The sequence below is a fragment of the Marmota flaviventris genome, chromosome 10 (assembly GCF_047511675.1).
Source record: "Marmota flaviventris isolate mMarFla1 chromosome 10, mMarFla1.hap1, whole genome shotgun sequence".
Lineage (NCBI taxonomy): Eukaryota > Metazoa > Chordata > Mammalia > Rodentia > Sciuridae > Marmota > Marmota flaviventris.
Window position 1 is genome coordinate 61251369 of NC_092507.1, and position 13582 is coordinate 61264950.

Sequence of the window (13582 nt, forward strand, 5' to 3'; positions counted from 1 at the left end):
CCATCATGTTGGCTTAGGAACCAAATTCCTCAATAAGACACCTAAAGCACAAGAAGTAAAACTCAAGAATCAATAAATGGTATGGTATCAAATTAAAAAGCTTTTTTAGAGCAAGGGAAACAATCAAGAACCTAAAGAGAGAGCCTACAGAATGGGAGAAAATCTTTGCCACATGTACCTCAGTAGAGCATTAATCTCCAGGATATACAAAGAACTCTAGTTTAGTCCACTTTGTTGTTGTTGTTGTTGCTGTGACTAAAAGATCAGAACAACTGTAGGGGAGGGAACGTTCATTTGAGGGCTCATGGAGGGCTCATGGTTTCACAGGTTTTAGTCCATAGAAGGTCAGCTCCATTCCTCAGGGCTCAAGGTGAGGCAGAACATCATGGTGGAAGAGTGTGGCAGAGGGAAGCAGTTCACATGAAGATCAGAAAGAGGAGAGACAGAGAGTCTCCACTCTCAAGACACAAAATATATACCCTATAGCCAGGCCCTAATTCCCACCTCCTCCAGCCACACCCTACCACTTCAGTTACCACTCTGTTAATCCCTATAAGGGGATTAATTTACTAATTGGGTTAAGGTTTTTACAACCCAATCCTTTATCTTCTGAACCTTCTTGCATTGTCTCACACATGAGCTTTTGGGGAATACCTCACATACAAAACCTTATACACAAAAAATAACCCAATCAATATCTAGTCAAAGGTACTGAACAGACACTTCACAGAAGAAGAAATATGATCAGTTAGCAAATATATAAAAAAAATTTCAACATCTCTAGCAATTAGAGAAATGTAAATTAAAACTACACTGAGATTATATCTCACTGAAATCAGAACATCAATTATCAAGAATACAAGTAACAATGAATGTTGGTAAGGATGTGGGGGAAAAGGTACACTCATACACTGCTGGTTTGCCTGCAAATTGGTATAATCCCTATGGAAAGCAGTATGAAGATTCCTCAGAAGATTTGGAATGGAACCACCATTTGAGCCAGTTAACCCACTCTTCTGTTTATACCCAAAGGACTTAAAATCAGCATACTATAGGGACACAGGCACATCAATGTTCATAGCAGCTCAATTCATAATAGATAAGATATGAAACCAGCCTAGGTGCCCTTCAACAGATAAATGGATAAAGAAATATGGTACATATACATAATGGAATATTAATCAGTCATAAAAAAGAATGAAATTATGGCATTTGTTGGTGAACTGGATGGAACTGGAGACTATCATGCTAAATCAAGTAAGATACCTCCCCCAAAAAGCCAAATGTTATCTCTGATATGTGTATGACGATTCATAATAGGCAACAAGGAGGGGAAGAGGTCTGGTTCATGGTATTGGACAGGGTGGAGTTGGGGGGAGTGAAGGGGGATGGGAATAGAAAAAAAAACAGTAGAATAAACCAGAAATAACTTTTCCATTTTCATATATGCATACATGGCCAGTGTAACTCTACATCATGTACAACCACCAAAAAAATGGGAAGTTATACTCCATATATATATGACAGGTCAAAATATTTTCTACTTTCATGTATACATAAAAAGAACAAATAAAAAAATTATACAAACATATTTATGATACAACATGAAGGCTAAATAAATGAGGCTGTAATCTTTATTTCTATGTATATTAATAAGGCCTTAGTTAAAATATTTAACTTCTTCCTCTACCACCCACTACTCATTGTCTTCAGCCAAAACTTCACTAGGATCATAAATTTTACCTTGTAATGTTTACTCAAATAATCATTCCTGAAAAACACTAGCTCTTTCTTGTACAGTGCTACACATACTTTCCTATTAACTTAAATCCTAGACCTGGAAGTTTGAGAAGATATTTCAGAAATGGCTGGAGCTCTCTATCTCTACTACTCCGTGTTCTTATTGCATCTCGACCATTTTACTTCCTTGATAGTCAGAAATATATTGGGAAAAGAAAGGCTGAAAATTCTCAGATTAAAGTATGGGCAGGAATTTGGAGTTTATGAAACATGAGGCAAATTGAGATTACACTATAGAAAGAATCTCCTAAGAAGTTGTGGTATTGCTGCCATAAAGAGATAGTAGCTGCTGCTTCTGGAATGTTGATGTTACACTGGCAGTAAATAATTCATCAACTATCCCTCTCTAAGCAATACTTCTTCAAAATTGAGAGTTCTGAGCAAGAATAAATACTCAGGCAAGTGTCCTAACATTAGCTGACAGAATAGGAAATATTTCAGCCCTTTAGTCTCTATTGTGGAAGATGAATGTCTTTCTTCCTTAAAAGTCTGCAAAGCTTACCAATACTTTTCCATTTCAAATAGAGAAATCTCACTTGCCTAAAGTAAGGAGAGAAGAAAGTTGAATCCCTTCCTACTCCACTGTTGCATCCTGGTTCAAACTCAAGATTCATACCAGCATAAAAATAGGATCTGTCTTTCACAATATTTTTGTGATGCTATTTGTACTATCTAGAATTATGCTAAGTCACCTTGTACATATATATCCATTATATTAGTTATAATAAAGAAATTGGCATAAATATGTATGTTTGGATATCAAAGATGGTGAATATATTAGCCTAGTTTGTTTTATATATGAGAGTTAGAGTTATGAGTGGAGCCAAAGACAAGACCCCAGTTAAAAGTTGTGTGTCAGGGACCCAGAGACAGGACTAGGTAGAGGAACAGGGGGGAAAAAAATTAGTGAACAGGACAACAGACATACGTGCACACTAAATCTGAAAAGAAACAAGTAATTCACAGGGGTGTCCAAATTTGCTTTACAGTGGACTTCTCAGAATCCTGAAAAGCCAGAACAGAGTGGCATGAGATTTTTTCAGTAGTGAATTTTTTTAAAAAAGTAAAGAAGAGCTATAAACTAAGAATGTTGTACCTTGCAAAACTATCTTTCAGAAATGGAGAGATAAAGCTACTCCCTGACAAAAACTGGGGGAATATGTCTCCACCAGACCTATCCTATGCCAGGCCCAGTGGAAAATGCCTGTAATCCCAGTGGCTCAGGTGGCTGAGGAAGAAGGATCTTGAGTTCAAAGCCAGCCTCAGCATAAGCAAGGCTCTAAGCAATGTAGTAAAACCCTGTCTCAAACCAAAATACAAAATAGGGCTGAAGATGTGGTTCAGTAGTCAAGTGCCCCTGAGTTCAATCCCTGGTACCCCCCCCCAAAAAAAAAACCCAAGAAAAGAAATGCTAAAGGGGATTCTCGAAACTGAAATAAAGAAATGCTAGTGAGTATGAAGAAGACATAGGTATGAAACTTGTGGTAAGAGTAAATACATGGACAAATTCAGAATACTCACATGCAATGCACAATATTATTATTATGAAGAATAGAATAAAAAATAATTAAAAATTAATATTATTCTGAAATGTTAAGAGACAGGTAATATAGACAGATATACAATGAGATATTAAAAATTCAAGATGTGGCCTGTAATCCCAGCAATGTAGAAGACTGAGGCAGGATGTTTAGGGGGGGGGGGAATCAAAATATGACAAGCAGTGGGATAAAAATATAAATTTTAAAATATTTTTGGTACTGATTATTGAACCCAGGGGTGATTTACCACTGAGCTACATCTAAAACCTTTTTTGCCTTTTATTTTGGAAAAGGTTCTCATTACATCTCCCAGGCTCACCTGATCCTCCTGTCTCAACCTACCTAGTCACTGGGACTAGAGGCATATGCCAACTGTACCTGAAACACAAGTCTGAATATTTTGAGTGTTTTTTCTCTTTATTGTTTTGTTTCTTTTCTTTCCCATCTTTAAAATCAATAATAAGTTGGTATCATACTAGAATAATATTTGATAAACAAAAGATATTTTCATAAAACTAATTTTAAATACTTGGCACAATTTATAACAGACAGCTTAAACATAATAAGCAAGGATTTAAAACACACTATAAGACCAAATAAGTTAACCACAAAAGATGACTCTAAAAGAAGGATACAAAAGCCTGCATCTTCAAAATGATAAACAAAATAAGCAAACTTCTTGCTAGACTAAGTAAAAAAAAAATGATTGAGGACTGACATAAATAAAATCAGAGATGAAAAAAATAATAACCAATGACATAGGAATACAAAATGATCGATAGAGATTATTGTGAATAAATATATGCCAACAAATTTGATAACTTAGAGGAAATGGACAAATACCTAAACACATATACTTTACCAAAAATTATATCATGAAGAAATACAAAACCTGAGCAGACTGATAGGTAACATGATTAAATCAGCAGGAAACAGTCTCCATCAATGAAAAATCCTGGATCAGATGTCTCTACTGCACAAGTCTATCAAAGATTTAAAAACCTAGGACAAGTTCATCTTAAATTCTCCCAAATATTTGGACAGGAAGGAATTCACTCAAACTCTTTCTGTCATTATTCTTATACCAAAACCAGAAAAAAAAAAACACACACAAAAATACACTCACACACATGAAATAAACCTGCAGGCCAATATTCTTGAAGAACATAACAAAATATATTCAACAAAATCCAAGAGTATGTTAAAAGATTATTCATCACAGAAAAGGAAACAGGTGTGTGAAGAGAGAACCCATAAAATGAGAGAAAATCTTTGCCAGCTACTCTTCCAGTAGAAAGCTGATATCCAGAAATACATAGAAGTCAAAAAACTTAACACCAAAATAAATAAATAAATAAATAACACAATCAATAATTTGGCAAGTGAACTAAACAGACATTTCTCAAAAGAAGAAATGTAAATGGCCAACAAATATATATTTTAAAAGTTCAATATTTTTAGCAACCAAAGAAATGAAAATCAAAGCTACACTGAGATTTCATCTCACTCCATTTAGATTAGTAATCATCAAAACTATAAATAATACTAAAGGCTGATGAGGACTTGAAGACAAATGTACACTTATGCATTGTTGGTTGGACTGAAAATTAGTACAATCACTTTGGAAAGCAGTATGGAGGTTTTTCATAAAGACTAGAAATGGAATGACCATATGACCCACTTATCCCACTCCACAGTATTTTTAAAATTTTTATTCTACTTTGTTATATATGACAGCAGAATGCATTACAATTCTTATTAAACATATAGAGCACAATTTTTCATATCTCTGCTTATACACAAAGTATATTCACACCATTTGTGTCTTCTTCACACATGTACTTAGGGTAGTGATGTCCATCTCATTCCACCATCTTTTTTTTTTTTTTTTTTTTTACCCAATTTCCCCATCCCTTTCCTCCCTCCCCTTTGCCCTATCTAGAGTTTGCCTAATCTTTCCATGCTCCCCCTTCCAACCCTAATATGAATCAGCCTCCTTACAACAGAGAAAACATTCAGGATTTGTTTTTTGGGGATTAGCTAACTTCACTTAGCATCATATTCTCCGATTCCATCCATTTACCTGCAAAGGCCATGATTTTGTTCTCTTTTATTGCTGAGTAATATTCCACAGTGTATATATACCATATTTTCCTTATCCATTCATCTACTGAAGGGCATCTAGGTTGGTTCCAAAGTTCAGCTATTGTGAATTGTGCTGCTATAAACATTGATGTGGCTGTGTCCCTGTAGTATGCTATTTTTAAGTCCTTTGGGTATAGACTGAGAGGGATAGCTGGGTCAAATGGTAGTTCCATTCCCAATTTTCCAAGAAATCTCTATATTGCTTTCCATATTGGCTGCACCAGTTTGCAGTCCCACAGCAGTGTATGAGTGTGCTTTTTCCCCACACCCTCGCCAACACTTACTGTTGTTTGTATTCTTAATAGCTGTCATTCTGATTGAAGTGAGATGAAATCTTAGAATAGTTTTGATTTTTGTTTCTCTAATTGCTAGAGATGTTGAAATTTTTTTCATATATTTATTTATTGATTGATTGTATATCACCTTCTGAGAAGTGTCTGTTCATGTCCTTGGCCCATTTATTGATTTTTTTTTTTTGAAGTTTAGCATTCGGTGTTCTTTATATACCCTAGAGATTAGTGCTCTATCTGATGTGTGTGTGCGGTAAAAATTTGCTCACAATCTATAGGTTCTCTATTCACTTCATTGATTGTTTCTTTTGCTGAGAAGAAGCTTTTTGGTTTAAATCCATCGTATTTATTGATTCTTGATTTTAATTCTTGAGCTATAGGAGTCTTATTAAGGAAGTGGGATCCTAATCTGATATGATGGAAATTGGGGTCTACTTTTTCTTTTATTGGACATAGAGTCTCTGGTATAATTCCTAGGTCCTTTATTGAGTTTTGTATATGGTGAGAGATAGGGGTTTAATTTCATTTTGTTGCATATGGATTTCCAGTTTTCCTAAAACCATTTGTTGAATAGGCTATCTTTTCTTCAATGTATGTTTTAGGAACCTTTGTATAATATAAGATAACTGTAATTATGTGGGTTAGTCTCTGTGTCCTCTATTCTGCACCACTGATCAAAATGTCTACTTTGGTGCCAACATCATGCTGTTTTTGTTACTATTGCTCTGTAGTATAGTTTAAGGTCTGGTATAGTAATGCCACCTGCTTCACTCTTCTTGCTAAGGATTGTTTTTTGCTATTCTGGGTCTCTTATTTTTCCAGATGAATTTCATGACTGCTTTTTCTATTTCTATGTGGAATGTCATTGGGATTTTGATGGAATTGCATTACATCTGTATAGTGCTTTTGGTAGTGTGATCTTTTTGACAATATTAGTTCTTCCTATCCAAGAACAAGGGAGATCTTTCCATCTTCTAAGGACTTCTTTAATTTCTTTCTTTAGTGTTCTGCAGTTTTTATTGTTAGAGGCCTTTCACCTCTTTTGTTAGGTTGATTTTCAAGGTTTTTTTTATGTTATTTTAAATGAGGTAGTTGTCCTCATTTTTCTCTCAGAGGATTTGTCACTGATATACAGAAATGCTTTTGATTTATGGGTGTTGATTTTATATCCTGCTACTCTGCTTAATTCATTTACTAGTTCTAGAAGTATTCTGGTGGAATTTTATGAGTCTTCTAAGTATAGAATCATATCATTGGCAAATAGTGCTAATTTGAGTTTTTCTTATCCATCTGTATCCCTTTAATTTCTGTCTAATTGCTCTAGCCAGTGTTTCAAGAAGTACATTAAATGGAAGAGGGTGAAAGAGGGCATCCCCATCTTGTTCTATCATTCTCCATTTAGAATGATGTTGGCCTGGGGCTTAGCATAGGTAGGTTTTACAATGTTTAGATATGTTCCTGTTATCTCCCACTTTTTCTATTGTTTTGAACGTGAAGGCGTGCTGTATTTTGTTGAATCTCATTCTGTGGCTATTGAGATGATCATGTGGTTCTTATCTTTAAGTCTATTGATGTGATGAATTACATTTTTGGTTTCTATATGTTGAGCAACCTTGCATCCCTGGGATGAATACCACTTGATCATGGTGCACTATCTTTTTGATATATTTTTGTATTTGATTTCCCAGAATTTTATTAAGAATTTTTGCATCTATGTTCATTAGAGATATTGGTCTGAAGTTTTATTTCTTTGACATGTCTTTTATTTTGGAATCAGGATGATATTGGCCAAAGAGAATGAGTTTGGAAGTGCTCCCTCTTTTTTCTATTTCCTGAAGTAAATTGAAGAATATTAGTATTAGTTCTTCTTTAAAGGTCTTGTAGAACTCGGCTGTGTATCCATCTGGTCCTTGGCTTTTCTTGATTGGTAGACTTCTGATGGCATCTTCTATTTCATGGCTTGAAATTGTACTGTTTAAGTTGTGTATATCATCCTGATTCCGTTTGGGCAAATAATGACTCTAGAAATTTGTCAGTGCCTTTGATATTTTCTATTTTATTTGAGTACAAGTTTTCAAAATAATTTCTAATTATCTTCTATATTTCTATAGTGTATGTTGTGATAATATTTCCTTTTTCATCACGTATGTTAGTAATATGAGTTTTCTCCTTCTTTTCATTAGAATGACTAAGGGGCTCTCAATTTTATTTATTTTTCAAAGAACCAACTTATTATTTGTCAAATTTTTCAATTGCTTTTTGTGTGTGTGTGTGTGTCCATTTCATTGGTTTCAACTCTGATTTCAATTATTTTATGTCTTCTACTGCTTTTGGTGTTAATTTGTTCTTATTTTTCTAGGGCTTTGAGATGTAATGTTAGGTCATTTATTTGTTGATTTTTTCTTCTTTTAAGGAATGAACTCCATGCAATGAACTTCCTCTTAGTACTATTCTTCATAGTGGCCCAGAGATTTTGATACATTGTATCTTTGTTCTCATTCACTCTCAGTATTTTTAATCTCCTCTTTGATGTCTTTTGCAACCCATTGTTCATTCAGTAGCATAATATTTAGTCTTCAGTTTTGGGAGTACATATTATTTTTTAATTTTTTCATTGATTTCTAATTTCATTCCATTATGATCTGATAGAATGCAAGGTAGTACTCTACTTTTTTATATTTGTTAATAGTTGCTTTGTGGCATAATATATGGTCTATTTTAGAGAATAAAGTGTATTCATTCCTTGAAGGATGGAATATTCTATGTAAGTCTAAGTGATGTATTGTATTATTGAGTCTTATAGTTTCTTTGTTCAGCTTTGGTTTGGATGATCTCTCCAGTGGTTAAAGAGGTGTGTTAATGTAGCCAGAATTATTGTGTTGTAGGCTATTTGACTCTTGAACCTGAGAAGAGTTTGTTTGATGAACATAGACACTCCATTGTTTGGGGCATATAAATTTATTGTTGTTATGTCTTGTTGATGAATTGTTCCCTTAAGCAGTAAGAAATTTCCTTCTTTATACCTTTTGACTAACTTTGGCTTGAAGTCTACTTTATTTGATATGAGTATGAAGACCCCTGCTTGTTTCCACAGTCCATGAGAGTGGTATTAATTATCCCAACCTTTCACCTTCAGTCTGTGGACGTGTTTTCCTATGAGGTGAGTCTACTGGAGGGAACATATCATTAGGTCTCTTTTAAAAAAAATCCTATCTGCTAGTCTATGTTTTTAGATTGGTGAGTTTAGGCCAGTAACCTTCAGGTTTATTATTGAGACATGATTTTTATTCCCAGTCATTTTTTTTTTTTTTTTGGTATTTAACTTGACTTGGTTTCTCCTTTGATTAATTTTTCCTTTCGTGTAATGCTTCCCTTTGCGGATTTTCATTTTTGTTTTTCAATTCCTCTTCATGGAATATTTTGACAAGGATGTTCTGTAGTGCAGGCTTTCAAGTTGTAAATTATTTTAACTTTTGTTTATCATGGAGGTTTTTATTTCACCATCAAATCTAAATATTAATTTTGCTAGATATTAGATTCTTGGTTGGCATCCATTTTCTTTCAGAGTTTGATATATGTTGTTCCAGAATCTTCTAGCTTTCAGGGTCTGGGTTGAAAAATCCACATATAATCTAACTGATTTCCCCCTGTATGTAATCTGATTGCTATTTCTCATGGCTTTTAATATTCTCTCCTTATTCTGTATGTTAGGCATTTTCATTATAATGTGCCTTTGTGTGTATCTGTTGTAATTTTGTACATTTGGCATCCTGGAAGCTTCCTGAATCTGGTTTTCCAATTAATTCTTCATGTTTGGAAAATTTTCTGATATTATTTTTTTGAATGGATTGCTCATTCCTTTGGTTTGGAACTCTATTCCATTCTCTATCCCAATAACTCTTAAATGTGGCCTTTTTATGTTGTCCCACATTTCATAAATGTTCTGCTCATGATTCCTTACAATTTTCACTATGTTGTCTACATTATCTTTAAGATTATATATTTTGTCTTCATTGTCTGAGGTGCTGTCTCCCAAGTGATCTAATCCGTTGGTGAGGCTTTCAATTGGGATTTTAATTTGGTTTATTGTTTCTTTCATTTCATGGATTTCTGGCTTTTTTTTTTTTTGAACCTCTATCTCCTTATTGAACTTTTGCTTCCTGTATTTGTTTATGTAGCCTTTTGTCAAAATGATCTTTTGCTGCCTATATTTGCTCTCTTATATCATCCATTAATTCATAGAACACTTTAATCATGTACATCCTAAACTCCTTCTCTGTTATTTCTTTTGCTCTGCTTGCCATGGATTTTAATAATGTGGTATCTTTATATGTTTGGGGGCACTTTCTTCCCTTGTTTCTTCATATTACATGTGTCTTCCCTTCTATCACCATGGATCCGAGAGAGGCATTACCATTTTTACCCTATAGGCTTATAGTGCTTTTGTAGGGATCCAATACCTCTCCTTTGAGGTGAAGGACAATGTTATCATATCTCCATATAAACAGTATACACCCTAAAAACAAATATTTGATATTAAGATGTTTATAGTTTGGTCACAATGTACAGAAATGGTGAATTCAATTATTATCTACAATATACTCAGTAGGTTTGTAAAAGGGCCTACAGTTTCTGATGGTGGACAAAGAACTGGGGGTGAGGAGTAGGATGATATGCTTAGGAGGTCGGAGGTGAGGATACATAGTTGTTATATCTTAGGAAGTGTAAAAGAGAAAATCTAAAGAGGAAGATTAGTATCAGGAGAAGGGAGAGGAAGTCATGTTTGGTAGACAAGTAAGAGGGAAGACAGTAGAGTACATAAAACACACATATATATTAAGAAAAATAAAAAATGTTAAAATAGTAGAAATTGGTGGGATAATAGAAACAATATATAACACAGCTGTAATATACTACTCAGATGTCCCTGTCCTCATGAAAATCCTAATTCATGCAAAGTACTTGGTTTCACATATGTTTGGGGATGTGAGGGTGGGAGAATAGAGAGGGAGAAAGAGAGAAAATAATCTTGAAGAAACAGGATGGCAATCCATGTCTTTCCTGCTTCTCTTCTCATCCAATAGGTGGGGATATCTGTTGTTAGCTGTATCTCCGCCCTTGGGATGGTGAAGGTAACCAGGGTGTCACTGTGCCAGGGTTGTGGCTGCTGGGGAGAGGGGGGGAGTTAGAAACTAAGTACCTGGCAAGTTGGAGTTACAAAACTGGGAGTTGCCCCCACTAAAGATGGTTATAAAGGTGGCCCAAGGTGGAGACACCTGCTTTCAGTGGTGGGCTGTTGGGTTGGATGGGGGGAGTTGAGCAATGGCATTGGAGGATGAGTTCAAATACGAGCTCTGGGGTTGCAGTGTGGGGCTTTCGGTTGACTTCAGAGCCTGTGTGAAGTTCTTGGGTGCGGGCGGGCTACTGCACATAGGGGACTATCTCTGTTGTTGCAGAGTCCCCAAGATGGCAGCAAACAGGGGAGCCCCACGAGGGTAGATGGGGGTCCACACGGGAGTAGTGGGTGGGAAGCTGCCGGGTGACTTGCATGGGAGTGGCATTGGTGATTTCTGCTCAGGTGGGTAGCCAAAAGTTCTGCACAGGTATTGATGGTCCCGCTCGGGTACCTGATAGTCCTATGTGGGTGAGTAGTTGTGAGACCTACTCTGATGCTGAGGCCTGGAGCACTGGAGGGGACAGTGGCCATGATTCCCATGCAGGAGCAGTAATTTTGCTCACAGAGAAGCACTATTCTCACAACTTGAGTTCCAGGTCACAGAGCAACACAGAATGCTGCCTCCCTCTGGCCCGCCATCTTGGATCTCCTCACTTCACAGTATTTATCCAAAAGAACTAAAATCATCATAGTAAAGTGCTACATGCAGGCTGGGTTTTCCTCAATATATGACTAGATAAAAATATGGCATATATACACACACACTCACACACACACACACAATGGAGTTTTACTCAATCATAAAGAGTGAAATGATGCCATTGCTGGTAAACGGATAGAACTGGAGAATATCATGATGAATGAAGTAAGGAAGATTCAGAAAGAGTCATTTTTTTATTATATGCATAAGCTAGAGATTAATAAAGAATTAAGAAAAGGTTAGAGGTCTCATAAAAATAAAAGGAAGAACAGTGGAGTATAGAAAGGAAAATTAGGAGGAGGGAGAGAGGATGGGAAAGGGGAGAAACAGCAGAATGAAAGTAACAAAACTATGTCATGTATGCGTATGAATATATCACAATGAATTCTACTTGAATGTATAATTAACTATAGTGCACAAGTTTTAAAAATGACAATAAAAACAAAAATCAATCAAATCCTGTTTTTAAATGGATAGTAAAACTAGAGAATTCTCAAAAGATGTACATATGGCAAACAGATTACATGATAAAATGCTGAACATACTAATCATCAGGAAATGCAAACCAAACAAAACACCATGAAATACCACCTCAACCTAGTAGATATTTTAGGTTTGCGTTGGTATTTTTCTGTAATTTCAAGACCCACTACTCTTGACAGATAAATAAGTGATTTTAGAAAACATTATCTTCAAAGAAGAATACAAAGCCAAAGATATCAAAACACCAGCAAAGTTTTAAAACCAAGGGTCATTTCTTAATAACTGGAAAAATATCTACTGCCTTCCTACCTAGGTATCATTATCATAACTGAATTTTTTCTTAACATAACATAGTAATGCCCAATATGTTTTATATAGTTATGTCATTTACAAATGAAGAAGATCTTCATTGATTTTCCCAAAGTCTTACAATTAGTAAAGTGGCAAAGAATTCAAACCCATTTCTTTTTAAAAGCCTACACTTTAAAGCATTGCTTTCTATTACCACAAACTACACAATTTGGACTAATATACTGATCACTGGACACCATATAAGATTTACTTTTGGTTCAAAGGACAGAAAAGGAAGATAATGTTGATAATTAACTTGTTTTAATTTCTTTCTGAGATGCTGTTCCTGTAATCGCTGAAAGCTGGTTCAGTATTGCAGTGGCTACTGCTTCACCTAAGTACACTCTAGGAAGGGGTAAAGAACACTTTTCTAGTACTGATATCTCATTCTTCAAAGAAAGAGGGGTCACACACAGTGTGTATTCTATCTGGTTCTAATATTTTTTTTCAATAACTTTATTTTTTATTCTAACCTGCCACTATTTCATTCTTTTAACTTTGGCTTCAGGATGGCACTTTGTTTCATAAACCCATTTTGTCCAGGTAATTATATATTTCTTTCATGATGAGTTATTTTAAAATACTTCAGTATTATTATTATTATGTGTAAATAAAATTATATTAATCTACAGCTACACTTGAGGGGACTTTTATTAGTATAAGAAAAATTTTAGTAGTCATTTATTTGAGAAATTTGTTATATTTTAAGGTTTACATAAGATTGGAAGAGGGAACCCGCATCACCATTCAGAAATAAAATTTAAAAATATGCAAGTTCATCTATCAATAAACAGAATTAGAACTATTACCCATGTATCAAATCTGGCTGGTATTCTATTTTGTAAATAAAATTTTATTGCAACATCAGTTTGACCGATATTTCTATTGTTTAAACCTCAATCATGTGCTTCAATTAATTGCAAGAGAGGCTGTGAAATATAATTAATTGCGTCTTATAGAAAGTGAAAATAAAGTTGTTGAAAAGCTAGCCACTTTCCACCATAGAGAACTTTTATAGTTAGATTTAATTAGGTATAATATTTAATAAGATGTGATAGAGTAATAAAATACTCAAAGATATCTTCTAAGTGAATCC